Genomic DNA, 21,433 nt, shown 5'->3' with positions numbered 1-21,433 from the left:
CCCATGTAAAAACGGGACCGGACAAAAACCCTCCCGTGAAATCTGAGCCACGAATTCAACTATCAACAATTATTTATGAATTTTTAATCCGAAATCGGTCATTTCCGAATGTCATTTCCGACATTTGTATTTTGTTGTCGGTTATCCGAGATATTTATTTTTTGTAATAGAGACTTCACTTCAGTAGGTAACATTACACTATATAATGACTAATTAAAATATTTCCGAATTGAAATGTTGTTATTTTACACCCATTTGACTCAATTATATATGTTTGAACTAAGATTTGTATTATAACTTAGTATGATAAGAACTACGATATTTATGATTACTTAGTGTGAATAACAAGTAGGGTGTTTCTATAAAAAATATATAAAATATCAAATTGTGCTCTGGCCAGTGCATTAAGAACATCAAAGTCGTGTTTCTTTTTTAGTCATCATCGCAAAAATAACAGAGGCGGACACAGGCTTCCCAAGACATTCTTTATTTCGTTTTATAACAAGTATTATGAAGTCTAGACAGTATAATGTTACTTTCATTGACAAATAAGCATAATCAATTGATAAACAAAAACCAACATTGTAGACACTTGTGTGCCCTTACACAAACAAATTGCTTTATATATGTTGCAGATTCACAGTATGATATTTTGAACAAGTGTTGTCAGCATTGAGTGATTTTTTCGGATTAATGAATGGAACATTGTGTGAAGCAAATACATTTGTCGGCGTTTAATTGCTTTTAATTGATTCTGTGATTAAACTACTTAAAAACTAAAAGTAGTTGCAGATTCACAGTTTGATATTTTGAGTAAACTTTGCGGATTAATGAATGCAACAATGTGTGAAGCAATTACATTTGTCGGTGCTTAATTGCTCTCACGGGAGGGTTTTTGTCCGCAGTTGCAGATTCACAGTTTGCTATTTTGATACATATTATTGTATGCCATTAACTAGTTAATTGTTATGATTAGCTGATAAGTGGGCCTAAATAACTGAATCATTGACATATTTGACAATACAGTATGCTTTATATATTGTCTGCAAAAATGCAATTGAAAACGTTACAGTCGAAGCAAAATTAAATAAGTAATTAAGACAAATTAGTTACATGCTAACGAATTCTTAGTTGTTAACAGAATTTTACTTTCATTTTCGCAAAGTTTTCAGAAACTTCCCGGAAAGCACGTGTTTTGCATGAATGAGCATATGACGCGACTTATCGTTGCACTGTATCGTATTGCATTCAATCTAAATTTAAATTCACTTGTCTATAAATGGCCTCATTTTATGTTTTAATTGATGTTGTTATTATATTGGATTATCGGATATATATGCACATTAGAAAGCGGTATGTTTACAGTTAATGATTACATATTTTCTTTCAATTTCATACCCCTGAAAACACAATACACACAATGGGTAATTTTATAGGATTAATGAGTGCAACACTAAGTGTTTCTTTTACGGGAGGGTTTTTGTCCGGTCCCGTTTTTTCATGGGAGGATTTTTGTCCTCCCCCGTTTTTTTCATGGGAGGGTTTTTGTCCTCCCCCGTTTTTTTCATGGGAGGGTTTTTGTCCGCCCATGTTTATTCATGGGAGGGTTTTCGTCCGCCCCCTATGAAAATGACGGGAGGGTTTTTATCCTGGAGGGGTTTTGTCCGTATTCCTTTTTCAGTTGTATATTACGATTCATCTATAGTGTTATTCACCTAAAAAACAAATCATCCAATTTAAAAGAAAATGATCATAACATTTAAATACTGTCATGCACTTCGCTTTTAATAGGGCTTTGTTGTACCGGTATGTCAGATTTTAATGCACCCCTTTTCTTTACTCATTTTTTTTACCACACTTTCATACTCATACAATTGATAATTATAATTATATAATGGGATGCTTTATTATTTTTTGTAATTTTTGAAGTCCTTCTGCAAGAAATACAACGGCTTGACATTAAAAATGCAATATCTTTAATAGTATTTAGGTGTTATGATGTTGTTGTTAATGTTTTCGATATATTGACTAAACACGTACGTGCCGTTATCTATATGACATAGTGTTTATCGTAACTGTACCAAGTGCTTTTGCCTACCAGCGCATCGCGCATGCGCGAAAATTCGGAATCAAAACAATAACAATGAATATGTCTATACCACTAATCGGTTGGTAATGTGTATTCCTCCACGATAAAATCGTGGACTGTTACTTCGGAGACTTTTGATGAAAAGCTCGATGTTATCCTCGTGGCATTTCATACATAATTCAGTTATATCAAAACATATATTTTTACCCATAATTACATTTAAGGTTCATGGGGGGGATAAAATTCATTAAAACTTCGCTTTGGTTTTTCTTCATTGAATGTGGTACAATATGGTCAAACTATATATCATTTTAAAGCTAAAGACGGATAGAATAACATAAACACATTTTTGACATTCAATATTTGTGTGCTTTATTCGTATTTTGGTTTTAAACCAATACTTTGCAGGGCCGTACCCAGGATTTTTTTACTGGGGGGGCCCAACCGGGGAGGGTTTGGGAGGGGTCCCCCTCCCTAAATATATACTTTTTTTAATTTGGCACTTTGCAAGGTGAATTTTAATGCTTATAAAAAACGTATTTTGTGATATGAATTAATGGAATATAACAAGTAAATCAGCACATTTCGGAAGTCTTAAGCTTTAAACATTGGCGTGAATTCGCAACAATATTAAAGGCTTTAGATCTCCGAAACTTACAGGTTTTTACCGACGATTATCCACATCAACTCTCGTATTGCTTCCACCATTTTTTTCACAAATCAATAACGTCAAAGGTTTTTTTTTAATCTGATATTTTGGGAAAGACCTTGCCATTTTTTAGGAAAAGAATTGCGCGAAACGCCAAATTTTTTGGGGAAATAATGAAAGTCTTAAATAATCAATTTAACATATTTTACTGTTTTCAAACAAATTCAAGGAAAGAGATAATTTAATTATTTTTAATATTTTTCTACACTGGATCAGATTAACTAATATAATGAGATCGATTTGTTGTTTCCATTTTCATTTTTTTACCAATGAGCCATTTATAGGTTGATATTACTCAATTCTCGGTACTCAATACTTTTAAATACTAAATTCTGCCAAATTCTTATCTGTTGCTCGGCAAATTTATGAATCTGTTTTTCTTTTAAACAAACATGTTAACTTTTTCATCGTAGTCTTTTTCAGTGATTTCCTTTCAAACATTATAAATACTCAGTTTTAATACCTTTGTTAGTGTTTTTGTTCCGGTTCAAATTCAGGGCCCTATTCTCAATGTAAAAAGTATATATTGGGACCTAACAATTCCCAATAAAAGGTTAAACAACAACAACAATTAAACCTTTAGAGGAAAAAATACGTCTAGGGCCTTCTCAAAGAAGGAAAAAAACTTGCGTCGGCAATTATCAGACCATAGTCTACGAACTCCTGTAGCAGTTGCTTCCATTCGCTGCACGTATCAAAATACATGTTACATCAACCATCGATAGATGAAGCATTCATGATCACAATGGGGGACTGATCGGAGATGTGTGTACAAGGCGATAAGAAAACATTGCCTAGAGGCTTATCTCGATTGGCGAGCGTTAATCCCCTTGTTTATCAGGGACAATAAAACATAGCTGCTCTTTTGTTTTGAGCGAAAGTGTACTGTGGGCCCTTGCACGAGAAAAAAAAATTGCAGTAGGCCGATTATTAAAACAAAATCATAGTTTGACAGCCAGCTGGGGGGGCCCGGGCCCCTGGGCCCATGGCCTGGGTACGGGCCTGCTTTTTTACACTAATTTACAAAATCTCAATCTAAAGTTAGGAATGATATGCACTACCTTAAGTTGAATAAATACAAAGCTATATACATATACAAGGTCAAGTTAGCAACATTTCACAGAAAATTATTGTCATAAAACAACAAATGAGTTTTTATTCAACTGCCTTTTTTGGATAAATATCCTAAACATAGTTCTAAAAATAACTAAAACGTAACTACTTTTTAACAATCCAGGTATGGTGGATAATAAGAGTCACAATTCTATTTCAAAGGCTTAACAATTTTGTTATTTACCTCTCAACCAAATTGCAAATTTTAAACCATCTCAAATTGAAATAGATTGCAGACGACATATAAAATTGTAAAGGAATATAAAGAAATTGACAAAACTATTGATTTTATATTTCGATTCCTTCTACCCATTTGAAAGAGTGGCCATCGCTGTGATCCGTAGAAAAACGTGCAAAACAAATCGGTCGAAACCACGTGCAGTGGTGAGAAAACCGAGTATGTGTATACACATACCTGAGATAACACAGTCTTATTTTGACAGTTTGGTGGCAACTTGTAAAACAACTATTAACATTAATCAGCAAGAGATCGCACTAAATAACAGAAATGACCGCGTAGAGATATCATCACTTACCCTATTTGAAATAGTTTCCAGCTGAAAATTGTCCCCCACACGTCTTTTTAGTTAATTTGTATTGTTTTTCTGGAGCCGAAGTGCATCTCACAGAATATCCAACCAACTTCCGTTGTTTTCACTTTCGTTATTAAAAACTCCGTTTAAAAGAATTATTACTACTTTTAGATTGTTAAAGCGATGTATTATTATATATTATCAATAGAATAGTATACCGTGATGAATTGAACGGAGTAATCTAGATCTTTCTGTCAGTCTGTAAGCGTACTATTTTATGCGCAATAATAAAGTATATGTGATTCGACAACGATTGTAAACATTGGTGAAATGCTTCTTACATAGTTATTCTTTTGAGTGTTTATGAGGTCTGATCGTGCAGTTTGCAAACATCAACGGAAAGATTACAATCCAATGCATTTGTCATCGTCAACCGTATGGAATGTCAATTAGGCGATGAGTGAGTTTTTAGCATGTTTCTTTCTATTTTATTAATTTAAAAATGGCTGCCCCCATGGTGATGAAATGACATGTGTTCGAGTTTTGATATTTCTAGATATGCAAACTTTTTTTACTATTTAAGCGTAACTTGCCCTCGTCAATGTCGATATCATTCACTAGTTATATAATTTTCCGCCGAAATACGTGGAATAAACATGATTCAGATTTTTGAAAACAATGTATATTTTGGTGTTAAAATCTCTTTGTATTTTGATTGATTTTGTGGATGTTATGATACGTTGATGTACAAAATTGGTAGCAGTTTGAAGGAAAAACATCCATTAAAGCATATATGTATACATTATCAATGTGGCACTCTTCCTTTAGTCAAATTTGAGTTCAATGCTAGGGGTCCCACATTTTTCAAAATGAAGCCTCTACATGAACCTTAAAAACACAAACAAATTAATTATTTATCGATATCGTCTTAAAGATAATTAATTATTGAATTAATTACTGAGACGTATACTAATTAAACAAAGTGTGAATCGCGTATTAGGCGGACGTATTAGACGATTTTACGTTGCTATGCGCACCTGTCGCTTACATCATTTGACATTTTGACAACATGGCGGACATACAGAATTAAATTGTGACTCGGCAAACATGGCAAATAACGTCGTAAACGATCGAATTAACGATGGAGATTATACATTCAGAAGGAATTAATGAAATTTCTGTGATAATCAACGATGTATAAACATGTTTTTGATAGCAACAACATACTTATTTGTAATCTACTCAGTGGGTGTATCACGAATATTTCACGGAACGAGTGCTTGCATATTGTTTGCGATCAGTTTACTAGCAATATTAAACATCTGCCAAGATTATCGTTAGAAATGGGATAAGATAAACATGATTTTATCTATATGTTAGTGGATCCGTGTATAATCAGATTCATATGCATAAAGACCCTGGGTCAAAAGTTATGGGGGTTGGGGTGGGGCCGTGTCAGAGATTTGTACTCATTTTTTAAGGTTATTTTACTTTAATTTCTTCATTTCTACACCGATTGTCTTCAAATTGATACTGAACCTCTCTTATTACAATACAGTCAATCTCAACTATGCATGGCCCCATTAACAACCCTGGGGTAACCCGCCCACATAGACCACGCCCACCCAAAATTGCTTTTTACTATAATTTCTTCATTTCTACACCGATTCACTTCAAATTGTTACTGAACCTCTCTTATGACAATATGGTCAATCTCAGCTATGCATGGCCCCATTACCAACCCTGAGGCGCCCCGCCCACATAGGCCACGCCCACCCAAAATTGCCTTTTACTATAAGTTCTTCATTTCTACACCGATTCACTTCAAATTGATACTGAACCTCTCTTATGACAATACGGTTAATCTAAACTATGCATGGCCCCATTAAACACCCGTGGGCGCCCCGCTCACATAGGCCACGCCAACTCAAAATTGCATTTTACTATAATTTCCTTATTACTACACCGATTCACTTCAAATTGATACTGAACCTCTCTTATTACAATACAGTCAATCTCAATTATGCATGGTCCCATTACCAACCCTGGGGCGCCCCGCCCACATAGGCCACGCCCACCCAAAATTGCCTTTTACTATAATTTCTTCATTTCTACACCGATTCACTTCAAATTGTTACTGAACCTCTCTTATGACAATATGGTCAATCTCAACTATGCATGGCCCCATTACCAACCCTGAGGCGCCCCGCCCACATAGGCCACGCCCACCCAAAATTGCCTTTTACTATAAGTTCTTCATTTCTACACCGATTCACTTCAAATTGATACTGAACCTCTCTTATGACAATACGGTTAATCTAAACTATGCATGGCCCCATTAAACACCCGTGGGCGCCCCGCTCACATAGGCCACGCCAACTCAAAATTGCATTTTACTATAATTTCCTTATTACTACACCGATTCACTTCTAATTGATACTGAACTTCTCTTATGACAATACGGTCAATCTCAACTATGCATGGCCCCATTACCAACCCTGGGGCGCCCCTGGGTCAAACATGTGGCGTGGGGATACGCGTCGGCCTCTGACGCGCCATTTCTAGTAATTTCTTTGTTTTCCAGTGTAGTTATACTTATATAAAACTTGTAAAATTCTGCAGTTTTATAAGTTTATTACTTAAACGACATTGTTCGCAAATGCACAAATCTCTGAACAAATCTCTTTAGGCAAATTACGCAATTTGCAGATTTGCTATACAGTATACCAGACACCTGTAAAATAAATTAATTTGGGTTCTTGTAATTTAATTGACAACAATAATAACATTGTACGCGAACACAATTATTGCCTTAATCAGATTACAAATTTTATTTACACAAAGTGTTTGTATTACAACACATTTAAAAACGCGTATGGTACTCATTGTGTTCAATATATGCATATGCTTTTAGAAACCGTCACCAACTGTTTCAATGTGTAATATTTTGAAAACATGATTTTTATCTGTTTTTGTGCGGATTTTAGAAATTTGATTGTTATAAATTCATTAAAAGCAATATTAGTGCACATAACATATTATTTATTAATTAACTTTGGTAAAAGAATATACAAATACGACATGTGAGCAGACATTGCTGATCTCTACGAGATATTGCTGATCTCTACGGTAATCATGATAGTTTCCCGATATCACATACATATATCTAGATATGAATTCTGGAAGCTGTTAAGATCCTTTCTTGTAAAACGGCTTCAGCTCAATTACTCAGTTGAATGAAGCAAAAAGAGCTAATTTATTAAAAAGTGATCATTGAAAATGTGAAACTTTATATCATGGTTAATAAATTATAATGACTTGATACTGGTTTGATGGCTGGACTCAAGGTCTATATAATAAGTGTAATGAATAATACACAACTGGTTTTGGCCCAATAAATTGAGATTTAGTTATGCTATTATAATGGCACTTTGCATTGCACATGGTGTTAGTTTTGCAATTCAAAATTACTGCAGTTAAAATATTGTTTCCGCTCAATAGCTTAACACATGAAATTATATTGTCTATCTTAATTGTCAATGCATTATTGGTTCAAAATATTATCTATTGTTTAAGAAGTATAGCTTTACATATTCATTGAAGGTACCGGTTTGTCACTTTAAATGACTTTGTAGTTTGAAATTCAAATTAAAAAGAAATTTCAGCATACAAAAGGCAGCCATAAGCGTATAAGCACATTGTTCTTCAATAGGTTTATCATAAAAACAATCAGTGTTTCTTTGTTCCTGTCATTGATAAAACAAAGAAATGAACTTGGTGAGGGTTGATACGCCTCAAATAGACTAAGCATGATATCCCTCCCCAGTGAATTCCGTTCAGCTTAATCGTCATGCAAGCTCAAAAGAAGATATGTTATGCCTATTGAAATGTTACTAAAATAGAAATAACTTAAATGTTACATATCATTTTGTTTAGTTTAAAATACAAAAATTTATTCTGTGTACGTATGCTAACCATGATATCTATTTTCTGCACTATTGTTAACTGGTATTGCAATAGGTTTTGAAAACAATGAATACATTTTGATAAAAAACAACATGAAAAACTAGAACACTTAAAGTTCTTGAGCATATACAAGTTGTTTTCCACCTGCCCCTTTTTAGTAATGCATTATTTGTCGTAAAAACTGAATTGTTACATGTATTCTTGTAAAATTGCAAATTTTAAGGTAGCGCACCCATGATTTCCCGCGATTTCTTCGAAGATTGAAGAGACAGTGTAAAGTTACCGTGGCCGAATAATTAAGGCGATAGACTTGAAATCTTTTGGGATTTTCCCGCGCATGTTCGAAGCCTGCCGACAACGCATACTTTTTGCGATGCGTTTTATTTATTTTCTAACGTAATTTGATTTAATATAGCATATAAGCTATGTTTATTATCCCCACGTTTTTCGGAGAAAAAGTTGGGATATTGTGGTATGTGCGTCTGTCCGTCCGTCCGTCCGTCCTGATCACCTGCTCCTCCTACACTATTAGCACTAGAACCTTGAAACTTACATACATGGTAGCTATGAGCATATGTGCGACGGTGACAGTGACGTAATTTTTATCTGACCCTTGGGTCAAAAGTTAATGGAGTTGGGGCGGGGCCGGGTCAGAGATTTTCACTCATTTTTTTTATGTTATTTTACAATAACTTCTTCATTTCTGCACCGATTTACTTCAAATTGATACTGAGCCTCTCTTATGACAATACGGTCAATCTCAATTATGCATGGCCCCATTACCAACCCTGGGGCGCCCCGGTCTCATAGGCCACGTCCACCCAAATTTTCCTTTTACTATAATTTCTTCGTTTCTACACCGATTCACTTGTAATTGATACTGAACTTCTCTTATGACAATACGGTCAATCTCAACTATGCATGGCCCCATTACCAACCCTGGGGCGCCCCTGGGTCAAACATGCGGTGTGGGGATACGCGTCGGCCTCTGCCGCGCCATTTCTAGTTATGTTTGTCGTGCTGTACAGTGTACTGAAACAGCTTAGAACTTAAATGTACATTGCAAGGTAAATATTACTGAACATCTCTCAAAACACTACGATCAATCTCAACTATGTATAGCCCCATTACCAACCATGGGGGGCCCCGCCCATAATAGTCCACACCCACCCAAAGTTGCCTTTTTCCCCACGCTTTTTGAAATGCGTGTGGATATTGTGGTTATCTCAGCCGTCCGTCCGTCTGTCCGTTCGTCCTGGCCACTATCTCCTCCTACACTATTAGCACTAGAACCTTGAAACTTACACACATGGTAGCTATGAGCATATGAGCGACCCTGCACTATTTGGAATTTTGATCTGACCCCGGGGTCAAAAGTTATGGGGGTTGGAGTGGGGCCGGGTCAGAGATTTTTACTCATTTTTTAAGGTTATTTTACTATAATTTCTTCATTTCTACACCGATTGTCTTCAAATTGATACTGAACCTCTCTTATGACAATGCGGTCAATCTCAACTATGCATGGCCTCATTACCAACCCTGGGGCGCCCCGCCCACATAGGCCACGCCCACCCAAAACTGCCTTTTACTATACTTTCTTCATTTCTACACCGATTCACTTCTAATTGATACTGAACTTCTCTTATGACAATACGGTAAATCTCAACTATGCATGGCCCCATTACCAACCCTGGGGCGCCCCTGGGTCAAACATGCGGTGTGGGGATACGCGTCGGCCTCTGCCGCGCCATTTCTAGTTATGTTTATAGTGCTGTACAGTGTACTGAAACAGCTTGGAACTTAAATGTGCATTGCAAGGTAAATATATTAATATTAATCATAGTAGGTTAAATACATCAATTACTATATACTATTAAATGTGCTTGTTTATATTTAATGTTTTTCCACAACTGCCTCTGATGCGATTACATGTTTCTCCCTCATTCAGGTATTCACGGAACGTTTTTGCCCTTTTTTGCCTAAACTGCGCGCTAAAATGCCGTTTTTGAAAGTAATGCGCCATGCCCCTTTGCCCTCCTGGGAAAAACACTAGGTAGAGTAAGTAGATATGTAAGGTAGAGTAAGTAGATATGTAAGGTAGATTAGAAAGATTGAATTATATATCAATTTCTATGATTTATCACTGCAATTTACACCTCCATGTATGGGTGTTAAAAGGACATTTACAGTTGTGTTGCAGAGGACTGACTTTATCACCAGAAAATGAGGGCACATTTTCCTGAGATAAACTGTCATAATGTTATTTTATAATGTTATTAAAACTTTATGTATTTCATGTCAAATACATTCTGGTAGTATTATTGTTACAGTATTTAAGTGATGTATTAATGCATACATTTACACTTCTTTTTTTTACATTTTTCTGCCAAATATATTACAATAATTGCATGCCTACAGGAGAAACATGGTTTAGATAAACTTGTATAGCTATATAGTTTATAGAATTCTAATGTAAAATGTATGGAAGGGCACATAATTGTTGCTATTGTTAGGTAAAATCGGTAGGTGTCACTCGACTGCATTTGTTCAATTTATGCCACGTAGTCGAACGAGGCCACAAACCAGGTCCAAAATTATTATACCTCTCGGGGTTCTCATTTGTTTCAAGTCGAGTTTCAATTTCAAACATAATACTACATGTTTAATAATTTCTAAATAAACTGCAGCTTAACAGAACACAACTAGCTTTTTATATGCATATACATTTATTAAAAAACTGATGACAACAACAATACTTTGAAACTAATCTGTTTACATGTTAAATATACATTACACAAATACCATGTCAACATTGTTATATAAAAACTACTGCATGTTGGTTGTTATCATGATAACAACAAGACAGACTATCACGTGACAAAGTTTTTATGACTCGGTTTCTGTGGATGATAGTTGTCGTCATCGTTTGCTAGGGTAAACCCTGGAAAACAAAAGAGTACTGTGAATTTTTAATATAACATGGCGTCATTGATATTCCTATTTATAAAGAAACAATGAAATGTTGAACGACTCATGAACAATGCAACGGGTTCTCCGAAGAGGAGCACAACGTAATTAAAGTGAGATGTCACTTAAATGACGGTAAAAATGATTTTTTTTATTAACATAATCTTTTTAAATAATATGTAATTAACCTATCTATGCATAGCGTCTAGAAAAAAGGCCTTGGCAAACAGCGTAGACCCAGATGAGACGCCTCATTATGCGGCGTCTCATCATGGTCTGCGCTGTTTGCTTAAAGGAATTTCTGTAAGTTATATTCTAAATATAAAAATAAATATACTAGACATCCCTAATTTTGGAAATAAATTGATCCAGTTTAGAAGGATGGGAGAGTCCACTCGGCATAACTCGGCATAAATGGGTTAATGGTTGATGGACTAGAATATTTCGTTAATGCACAGTAGGAAAAGGTTCTCTTCAGGACAGTTTTAGAATGAGCGGAAAATTCAGTGCCTGTAGAAGTTGAACTGCTACACATGAAACATACATACAGTATCGTTCTACGCATGCGCATTATCAGAAAAATTTCTAACGAAATTGGCCCTTTGTTTCAATCCCAGTTGAGTGGCGTATCGACGAAAAACATTCATTTTTGTTTCTTTAAGTTATATTTATAAAGCATTTATATTAGATACATATCTGTGTGTAAGGAGATGACATGCATTTTTATTCATTAATTCTGGAAGAAATACCGTCAATATGCGCTCCTAATTGCAAAGCTATTAATGAAATCATAGAATTTAAGAAATGCGAGTAAATGATAATTCCGGCTTATGTTTACAAAATGGTGAGCAATTTAAAGGCTAACATCCGTTTCACATGCAACGATACAAAGAAAGTATTTTCGTACCTAGTGTAATCCAGTCTGGCTCCCTAACTCCAACAGACGCCACCGAAGTGACGTAACAGGAAGTGAATAGGAACTCTGCTGGTCCCCTGACCACGCCGCTCTGCCATCGCCGCCGCTACTCCCTTTTCGCCGTTGCACATGTTTAATTCTAAGGTATTATTCAGAAATATTATTAACAAGTTATTATAAATATATCCAGAGCAAAACGTCTGTAAGAAAATAGAAACTTAAAAATTCCCTGTTATAAGAATAATTTTTTAATCGACAACCATCACGTTTCGGGGGCAGGGATTTAATCCGAGCTTAACTCCGAGCCTGTCTATACGCTTCCTTAATCAATAGTTAAACAAATCCAACGTACAAATATCGTTTTACTCCAAATACACACTATTGAATAGACAGTCTTGCGAAAATGCGGTTGAATATTTTAGCGTGATAAAATGCGAACGCGCAATGCACCGTCTTTTCTTCCCATGGCATCAATTAAAGTATTGCACATTTTATTCCAGAAACTTGTCGGAAGGTTCCTTTCTAGAAAATCTTAAGGATTAAGAAAATCCTTTAACTTGTGCGTGCTCAATTTCGCAGCCTACATCAAAATATAATTCCTGTCATGCACCATTAACCCATTTGAAAGCATTTTCAACGAAATAACGGGGGGAAAAAACACCTGACAAATGTTACAAACCAGCAAACTAACAAATATAATCAGCAAAGAACGAACTTACCGTCAGTTGCTCTCTGTGTATATGAATTATCACTATGGATCTGTAGACGATTTATTGCTTAAATCTGAGGATTCCGTAGATAGTCAATTTAGCACTCACAACAAAAAAGCTTGTATGATGAATAATGTGTACTGAGCAACCCGTTTATATAGCGCTGAAAAAAAATCTGGCATTACGTCATGGGTTTCCCCAACACGGTTTCCAAAAACCAACACGTAAGATATACTTAAAGGGGCCTTTTCACGTTTTGGTAAAATTGACAAAATTTTTAAGTTGTTTCAGATTCGCAAATTTTCATTTTGGTTATGATATTTGTGAGGAAATTGTAATACTGAACATTTACCATGCTCTAAAATATATTATATGCATCTTTTGACGATTGGAAACCTTTAAATTATAAAGCGTTGCAACGCGAAACGATCTATTGAATAAATTGGAAAGTTCTGTTGTCGTCGTTATATTTTATGATACTGCGAGGATTGCTTATATATAAGTAAAAAATGCATCTCCTGATAGCATAAGCACGGATGGTCGAGTGATCTAAGCAGGAGAATTTTTTTTCCAGGACTCCAGGGGTAAGTGGTTCAAACCCAGTTGAGAGTTACTTTTTTTTCTTTTTTTTTTTGTATTCTTGTTGTTGTTTTTTACTGGAGATTTTTAGGTCCAATGTTTAAATTTATCAATATAAAGCATTTAATGACAAGCTTCAATGCATGCCAAAATCTGTGAAAAGGCCCCTTTAATATGACAATTTTCAGAAAATGGCACAAATCCCACTGACTACGTGCGTGATCAAGATAAACAGCCACGATCGAACCATGGTCCATATTGAACTGCGATTAGCGTTTTCAAAAAATTGGCATGTATTATGTGTGTGGGAATGTAGATAAAGTAAATATGTCAAAAGTTCGTTCAGCACGGATTGAATGTTTTAAATATAGAATATCATTACAAAGCACAATACCCTACCGACACGATTTATTGATAAAGTAAACGCTTTTTAGATCAAGTTCATACCAAAACAATGCGTTTATCAGAGTGTGATATGTGTAGATAATGAAAACTCAATAACGGCCATTGTCAATTGTTTTATTTATTATGAATATATTAACGTCAAGGTTATGTTAGGACACTTACATTTGGTCTCCCTGGGCGGCGTCCAAAAAGACCAAAGTCCCGTGAGGTTTGTATACTACAGACATGTCTTTTTTGTAGAGTGTGCTATTACATACAAATCGTGTTTTGTATGTACCTTTTTTATACGCATTTTTGATCATGCAAATATATACCGGGTATGTGTGTGAATGTATATATATTATATATACAGCGCGTACTGATTCGCAGATCATTATATAACCTTATGTTGGTTATTTGAAGATGTGATCAAGCGATATTTAATTAAACAAATCAAATTCAAACGTTAGCATCATGTGACCCGCTAAAGCTAATAAAAACTCGCATTTAACTCGCATTAACTGATCCCAGCGCGTACTGATCATTCTCGATTAAATAAAATTGTATTTCACTACAATGTTGTAGATATTGATATATGGAGCTCTTGAACGCAGACGCTGATCATAATTTTCAGAGCCTTGGACCTAGATCAGTGACCATATCGGAGACCCTTGTAAAATTTAATTTACTATATCGGAGACCCTTGTAAAATTTAATTCACTATATCGGAGACCCTTTTAAAATTTAATTCACTATATCGGAGACCCTTGTAAAATTTAATTCACCATATCGGAGACCCTTGTAAAATTTAATTCACCATATCGGAGACCCTTGTAAAATTTAATTCACCATATCGGAGACCCTTGTAAAATTTAATTCACCATATCGGAGACCCTTGTAAAATTTAATTCACCATATCGGAGACCCTTGTAAAATTTAATTCACCATATTGGAGACCCTTGTAAAATTTAATTCACCATATCGGAGACCCTTGTAAAATTTAATTCACCATATCGGAGACCCTTGTAAAATTTAATTCACCATATCGGAGACCCTTGTAAAATTTAATTCACCATATCTGAGACCCTTGTAAAATTTAATTCACCATATCTGAGACCCTTGTAAAATTTAATTCACTATATCGGAGACCCTTGTAAAATTAAATTCACTATATCCGAGACCCTTGTAAAATTTAATTCACTATATCGGAGACACTTGTAAAATTTTATTCACTATCTGTAGTTATTACAGGCACATTACAGGGACCTTTCGCAAATTGACAAAATTGAAAAAAAAGTGTTTCAGATTTGCAATTAAATTTTCGTTATTGTTATGATATTTGCCAGGAAACAGTAATACTGAACATTTACGGTAGCAAGTGTTATGCCATAAAACCTGTTCGCCCTAGGTCACTCTGAGTCGTTTCGCCCTGGGTCATCCGATTTTGATTTCATACTCGACATCTGCTTCAATTTAATTGAAAACAAAACTCGCGAAACAATCAGTGATAAATTCACGTGACTTGTGGGGTTCCCAATAAACATTAATGGATGTAAACACACCGGTATGTGTTGCTTTTCTTCAAATAACTACTTAATTACAAAAATGTTAAGAATTACAACTGGTGCATAAGAGACAGTTTTTATTCTGCTTATGGCAATGTGTTTAACATCAGAACTACTTTAGTCAAGAAGCTTTTAGTTCTTGGCCTAAAATTCAATGTGTAACGCATTCATATTCACGATAAACTGCACGGAACGTAAAATATATGCACCGATTTCAGACGTATTCAGTAATGTATTCTTAAACCTTAAGGTATCTGCACAAAATGAAAGAAAACTGTCTTTTATGCACTAAAGATTAATTTGCAAACGTTTTTCAACAACTTGAGATATTTGGTGTGTTTACATTTTGTCAAGCCCGTGTGTAAACATACCCGTAGCCAGGTTGGGGGGGCCGTTGGGTGCGTTAGCACCCAATCTTTTTTGACGAGTAAAAAAAATTGTACTATAAGTTGCACCCAACTTTATTTGACGCAAAAACGGTTATTTATTTTTCCAGGAACCCAGTGAGTCTTCGTATTTAAGCGTTAAAATACTGTATTAAATATGCAACCGACAGGTCACCATATAATTCATAATTCGATTAAGTCATTTCCTATATAGCGCCTTTTTATTTACATTTTTAACCGTACAATTGTTGAAATCAACAGAGGTTTTGACAGCAAAATTTGAGGAGATCTAAGGAGCCGGTCCCAGGAAAATGGAATTGTAATCTTTGTCATAAATGGATATTTGTTTTCTGTATAATGAACAATTATTAACCTGGCACTCTAATCCGTATAAAATCGATACTTATTTATGTTTAATAACTTTTGTCATCGTTATTAATGTCTGTTAAAGCTGTAACTTTAATAGATATCATAACAAAATGATGAGCCTACTTATTGTGGGTTGAAATCCCAGTCCAATAACCTTTTCCGACAATTATCTAAATGGCTTGAAAAACAATTTGATTTACTTGAATAAATAATCTTATGAAAATGAAAATACATGTAAGATGATTATTAACCGAATGTTATGTAAACTTCTGAAAATAACTGAAATCAAAGGACACCCTTCGACTATTGCCGAAGACTAATTAGTCACTGGTTAAAAACTTTGCATTGTACCACGATTTATAACAATTACACATTGTGCACAGCATTTTAGACAGACTGCGTTGTCTTTTTGTTATATCCCCGTAGGTTTACGGAGGTTTCGTCACACTGCAGTTTCGTCACACTGAATTTACTGTAGAAAACGGATAGAGGGTTCGTCACAATGGTGATATATAGGTGTGAACAATATCGGGAAACTTTAGCACCTTTGATTGACACCTTTCTTCTGTTATCAATCAACATGTTTTTTTTTCTTTTCTGTTAAATTCGATAAATTGAAGTGTTTAGTTAGTATACACATGCAATTAAATAACATGTTACAATGTTGATTATGATTCACACAAAAAACATTTATTCAAATACAACACAATATTACACAATACATTAACATACAAATTTACTTAATAAACGGTATAATAATATACTTACCTTTACACAACACATACATTTATTTGCAAGCAATATTACACCAAAAAATGTTTGCATATAAAACTTTAAGATACAATCAAATACAAATCTACTCAATAAACGGTATAATATATATACTTACCTTTACACAACACACATTTATTTGCAAGTAATATTACATCAATAATAAATATTTGCATATAAAACATAATCAAATACAAATATACTCAATACACGGTACAATAATATACTTACCTTTACGCACCACATACATTTATTTCCAAACAATATTACACCAAGCATAAATATTTGCATATAAAACATAAAAATTTAATCAAAAAAGCATGTAGAATCCAAAAGTCAGCACGCCCGGCTCGCGTATAGATTCTTCGATGCCAGCCTGAAATAATGAGCAAAGTTTATGAACAATATTGTTAATTATGTTAGGCGAAATAAAATGCTATAAACAATGTTGTTAATTACGTTACGTTATATATATATATATATATATATATATATATATATATATATATATATATATATATATATATATATATATATATATATATATATTTATATATATATATATATATATATATATATATATATATATATATATATATATATATATATATAACAGAATAACAATATAACAGCGTTGTTAGTCCCAACTGTTTGTCTATAGACGCCCCAGTTCTCCGGCTTCCACATGGATCCCCGGATCCACGCGCGCTCAACGTAATTGACGACATTCTGAAGAGGACCGCCAACCTGGAATAAGCAAAATTTATGACATATGCGTACAGTACATTTTAAATATTGTATTTTTTTTATATAGATACTGTTTTTAACAATAGACGATTATTGAATTAATGTGTATACCATAAATAATTATGAGGTTGCAGGTCGCTGTGGTGTAATGGATATGGTGTCCGCCTAGCGACCGGGAGGTCACGGGTTCGATCCCCACCGTGGGAGCGTTCTTTAGATCTTCCCCAAAGACACCAAGTACTGGTTCTAGGCCCAGGAAACGGACTCGAGAGCGTTAATATAAGCCTTAGGCTTTCGATGCAATCGAGCTAAAATAGATAGGTTTAAACTAAACTAATTATGAGGTAAGTAATAATTATTATTAGTACCTCTTCAGCCTGTACCATCATCTGTTCGAAGGCAGGAATGATGTGTTCGCTCGGTAGATACGGCAAGGACATGAGTTTCCTCAAGAAGAGGAACTTGTCGCCATTTGCCCCATAAGCTGTTGCGAGACCCTCATTTACCACCTTCCTGTACACACGTTGGTTCCAGTGGAACACGCAGCCCTTAACGGTCGCTCTTGGGTACAATTGCCGTATCGCCTGCGACGCGGCTGAAACAAAAAAAACTCCTCTGCCATGTCGGCTGTTTCCATTTGTACCTCCGGTACGACTTCTACTACAGCACCCTTCATCATTTTGCGATACTGTCTTAGACTGATACCAGTGTCACAAGACAGGTGTTGCCATTTTTCGCATTGATCACACGATATTGCGCGATCATCGTCATTCACGTTCCGTTCGCAATGTATGCATGTATATTCTGAAGCCATGATTGGATTTTGTGGTTGCAATGAAACAACTCCCCTATTATATACTCTTGTTTAACAGATGCTATTTAACTCTATATGTATAAATACACACAGTTTGTATAATCCACGCTGCCTATTTAAGCCAACTTCTTTAATTGCCAATTAAAGGCGTGTGTCGCTAATTGATTGTTTGCGATGCACTAATTAATATGTTTGCACTATCAAGTAATCAATAATTAAAATATCTTATAATCGTAGATTGGTAGTCGATAGGGTGTGGACGTGTTTTCGTGTGCTCCACAAATATGTGTTTTATTCATATATTACGCGCACAGAAAACGTTGATATTATGGTAGAAAAAAGGATAATATGCAAAGTGTAATGCGAGTGTTACATTTTTCTGATAAAATCAATAGTAAAGACAAAAAGTTACTTTTTAAAGCATATTTATTAAAATCATAGGACATTAATTATTTCCTGTTACATGTGAATATATTTCTATTTAAATATAAAATAACACTGACAAAATTTTACAGTTTTAGCTGGTAGTACAATTACTAAAATAAATACGCTTCATTATAACAAACAGTACGCTGTTTAACCTAAGTCAAACATAAATCATTTAAATAATATATACAATTAAAACCATCATTTGTTACAAAACTCAACTCAATAACGCTAAAAAATAACATAAAGAAGCAATAAGTAAGCAAGATAATGATTCTTTTGACTCTTGCAGGTTTGTACAGCGGGGATTTCGGTACCGGCGCATGTCTATGCTCTTGTGTAGAATTACAGAAATCCCCGCTAAGAGGCAGCGTATGATGTCAAGAGTGCTTAAAAATTAATATAAATATCATTATTTGTACATTAACAGTTATGTGATGGCAGAAACAATCATACCGATGACATATTGATCCTGTAAGGCGTGAATATGGGGGATTTCGGTACTCGGCGGGCGAATGTAGAATTACCGAAATCCCTGGCCTAAGTGATAATTTTTCAACAGAAGTCACCAAGGGATAATGTTGATAGTTTTTTGTCTGTCTGACTGATTTTTAGCATAGGAGCGTTTACGCACCTATGCTTATGGTATATACCACATTTCAAAAATCCACATCGATTGGTTACCCTTTATGAAGCCTTACCTGATCAAAAATCAGACGAAATATCTATTTAATTTAGTATATGGTCATTCTTACAATTTTTTTTTTGGAAACGTTTTTCTAACGTTTTCTTCCAAGAATATTGCTGACACCGTTTTTAGTGAATTTTTCTAAGACCGTTTTATGTCAAAAAATCTTCTTATAACCTAAAACAAATTTCGTTCGTAAAACAATTCTATCTGCACTATAAATCTCAATCTCCTACGCAGTGGCCTCCCTTATACTAGAAGTTACTGACCGGGCGAAGCAAGGGAAGTAACTGCTGTGAGGAGTTTCTATAAAAATCTGCATTCAGAAATCTGTATTCAGAACTCAATCTGTTGTGCACGTCTGCATCTAACGCTTACCACAAGTTTTACGACAAATTCTTGACGCAGACGAATAGGGTAGCGTCTATTTTCATTTGTGAAAATAATAGTTCTATACAGATCTGTCCGTGCTTAAATTTTGAAAGGCTTGGGTAATTATTTTTCATAAGCGTTTCAAACACTGATGTAAATGGAAAGATTATCTATTTAAATATGCGGTAATTGTTTGAAATTATTGATTTGAGAAATTCGCGGATGGCGATATCGAACTACATTATACCACGTGACGCCATTCTTCCCTGTATCTTGCACCTATGCTTTTAACGCCATCGGCGCTCTCGTTACAATAAGTAAGCAATATAATGATTCTTTTGACTCTTGCAGGTTTGTACAGCGGGGATTTCGGTACCGGCGCGTGTCTATGCTCTTGTGTAGAATTACCGAAATCCCCGCTAAGAGGCAGCGTATGGTGTCAAGAGTGCTTAAAAATTAATATTAATATCATTATTTGTACATTAACAGTTATGCGATGGCAAGAAACGATCATACCGATGACATATTGACCCTGTAAGGCGTAAATATGGGGGATTTCGGTACTCGGCGGGCGAATGTAGAATTACAGAAATCCATGGCCTAAGTGATAATTTTTCAACCTAGGTCACCAAAGGGGATATTGTTGATAGTTTTTTGTCTGTCTGACTGATTTCTACAATAAGTAAGCAATATAATGATTCTTTTGACTCTTGCAGGTTTGTACAGCGGGGATTTCGGTACCGGCGCATGTCTATGCTCTTGTGTAGAATTACCGAAATCCCCGCTAAGAGGCAGCGTATGATGTCAAGATTGCTTAAAAATCAATATTAATCTCATTATTTGTACATTAACAGTTATGTGCTGGCAGAAACAATCATACCGATGACATATTGATCCTGTAAGGCGTGAATATGGGGGATTTCGGTACTCGGCGGGCGAATGTAGAATTACCGAAATCCCTGGCCTAAGTGATAATTTTTCAACAGAAGTCACCAGGGGATATTGTTGATAGTTTTTTGTCTGTCTGACTGATTTCTACAATAAGTAAGCACTAAAATGATTTTTTTACTCTTTAAGGTTTGTACAGTGGGGATTTCGGTACCGGGGCGCGTCTATGCTCTTGTGTAGAATTACCGAAATCCCCGCTAAGAGGCAGCGTATGGTGTCAAGAGTGCTTAAAAAATAATATAAATATCATTATTTGTACATCAACAGTTATGCGATGGCAAGAAACAATCATACCGATTACATATTGATCCTGTAAGGCGTGAATATGGGGGATTTCGGTACTCGGCGGGCGAATGTAGAATTACCGAAATCCCCCCTAAG

At 35.1% G+C, this 21,433-nt stretch overlaps 1 protein-coding gene and 1 long non-coding RNA gene across 4 annotated transcripts in view; one reads left to right on the top strand and one right to left on the bottom strand.

Annotated features, from left to right (window-relative positions):
• LOC127859526 (D-ribitol-5-phosphate cytidylyltransferase-like) overlaps positions 1-21,433 on the top strand; it is a 204,189-nt gene that overhangs the window by 20,759 nt on the left and 161,997 nt on the right. The gene's annotated exons all lie outside the window — the stretch shown is intronic.
• LOC127859537 (uncharacterized) lies at positions 11,118-13,182 on the bottom strand. Its single transcript, XR_008039423.1, has 3 exons — positions 13,013-13,182; positions 12,285-12,432; positions 11,118-11,351 (listed from the first exon to the last, which is right to left on the bottom strand). It is a non-coding gene; the product is annotated as an uncharacterized LOC127859537 (long non-coding RNA).

The sequence above is a fragment of the Dreissena polymorpha genome, chromosome 15, assembly GCF_020536995.1.
Source record: "Dreissena polymorpha isolate Duluth1 chromosome 15, UMN_Dpol_1.0, whole genome shotgun sequence".
Classification (NCBI taxonomy): Eukaryota; Metazoa; Mollusca; class Bivalvia; order Myida; family Dreissenidae; genus Dreissena; species Dreissena polymorpha.
This window is presented reverse-complemented; position numbering and strand designations above follow the sequence as displayed.